At 37.5% G+C, this 1,772-nt stretch overlaps 1 long non-coding RNA gene across 2 annotated transcripts; it reads left to right on the plus strand.

Annotated features, from left to right (window-relative positions):
- The first annotated feature begins 985 nt into the window (after positions 1 to 985).
- On the plus strand, positions 986 to 1,559 carry LOC110891889. 2 transcript variants are annotated; one of them, XR_004872296.1, is made up of 4 exons: positions 986 to 1,033; positions 1,143 to 1,210; positions 1,395 to 1,463; positions 1,541 to 1,559. It is a non-coding gene; the product is annotated as an uncharacterized LOC110891889 (long non-coding RNA). The 2 variants fall into 2 exon arrangements; XR_002565643.2 differs by lacking the exon at positions 1,541 to 1,559 and having other exon boundaries at positions 1,395 to 1,520.
- The last annotated feature ends 213 nt before the right edge of the window (positions 1,560 to 1,772 follow it).

Here is a 1,772-nt window from a genome sequence, read left to right on the forward strand (position 1 = left end):
TAGTCCTTCAAAGACATCTTATTACACGTTAAGAGTTTATGACACGTATCTACACTATATTGGTCATGATTTTGCGAGGTGTTACACAAATGTTAAGAACTTGCATCTAATATGATATTATGAACATTTTCAATCTGTAAAAAATAGTTTAATTATCTATACTACTTTATAAAGCATATCCAAAAGACTTCTTAAAGTCCATAAAAATTCTCTTAAAACACCCCTAAAGCATGCTGTACAACCCTTTAAAGCACAATATAATTTACAATTACAACTATGCCCTCCAAAACTTTTACCCTTTACCCAGATCCATCATCAGCCGTCTATTTTCTTTCATATCTTCACACGGATCGTGATCTGACGGATGATGTTGTTTTCACACGGATCCACCTTTCCCCTTCATTCTCTCTCATCTCTCTCACAACTCACCAGTCTCTCTCTCTCTGGCGATTCCAGATCCAGATCTGGATTCTAGGGTTTCTCTGCTATCTCTCTGGCGATCCAAGCTATTCAGATCCGCCTTTCCATCTGCTCTCTCTCTCGCACGATCCAAGCGATTCAGATCCAAGAGATTCAGATCTAGGTGTTGTGTGTGCGATTCAGATCTGGATTTTTATTGCCATAGTAAGGTTAAAACTTGCCACTCTCTGTTTTTTGGTCAAACTTTATTATTATGTTAATGTTTGTTTTTGGTTGTTATTTGATGAATTTATGATGAAGGTGTGTTTAGGAGAGCAAATTCTTGAAGTTTTTAGGTACATTTGAAGAGGTGAGTAGCAATGGTGGCTGTTAAGGTACATTTGAAACCCTAATTAACTTTGCGTATTGTGTATTTTATCTATTAGACTGATGTTTGCGTTATTAAATTGAATCCAGGGTTTAAGCATGTTTAAAACTAGGGTTTCAGGAGATCGTGAGACGAGGAAAAGCGGGGATTTCACCAGATCTAGGATGTTACTTTCATTCGATTTCGAATCCATGACCCCACCCATGACAGTGTGGTGTGCAGATGGATCCCTAGCCGTCGCATCTGGTGAACCCGCACATAATAACTCTTTTGACCTGTTTCCTAACCTGACTTTCGGCTCATATTTCCTAAATTGTTATCTTTATGTTTATTGTTTTCCGCCCAGAACTGGCAGCACGGTGGCGGTGGAGTGAGGAAACAGTCAAACAGAAGAGACACAAGTGGAGGAGTGGAATATTGACGGTATGCTTTGATTCCATCAGTTTGATTTTTTATGTTTCTTTGGCTTTCTATTTTGTTCCACTTTGAAAGCAGACCATTATACTAGATGTTTCAAATGAATATCATGTTATAAAAGCAGCAACAATTCACCTAACTTAGCACACACAATATGAAATGTATCTAATATTTTTTTATCTTTTGGTAGCTTGGTAATCGAGTGATGATTTTAAGATGAAGAATTGAGTATTATGGTCTTTGGGGTATGTCTTTATATGTAAGCAAATTTTGATGGTTCCAATCGAGTAATGATATTTTGGTTAGATGAAGTTGTGATAGGTTTGAGTTTTACAGCGCAAAATATCATCTGCAATTGATTTGAATGGAGCTGTGACGGTATTAGAAAGCACAGGTATTCTAAACAGATCAAATTAGTTGGTACAGTTGAGAGAAACCTTTTGTTTGGGGACCGAAACGATGGCGGCTAGGTTTGAGCTTAATCTATAATGGGCCCATGGGTATTAAATAGCCATAAAAGACGTTGGTTAAATGGACTGAACAAGTTAAATGGGTGTAGGCCGAAGTT

Source organism: Helianthus annuus, chromosome 11 (genome assembly GCF_002127325.2).
Source record: "Helianthus annuus cultivar XRQ/B chromosome 11, HanXRQr2.0-SUNRISE, whole genome shotgun sequence".
In the NCBI taxonomy this organism is placed as follows: Eukaryota; Viridiplantae; Streptophyta; class Magnoliopsida; order Asterales; family Asteraceae; genus Helianthus; species Helianthus annuus.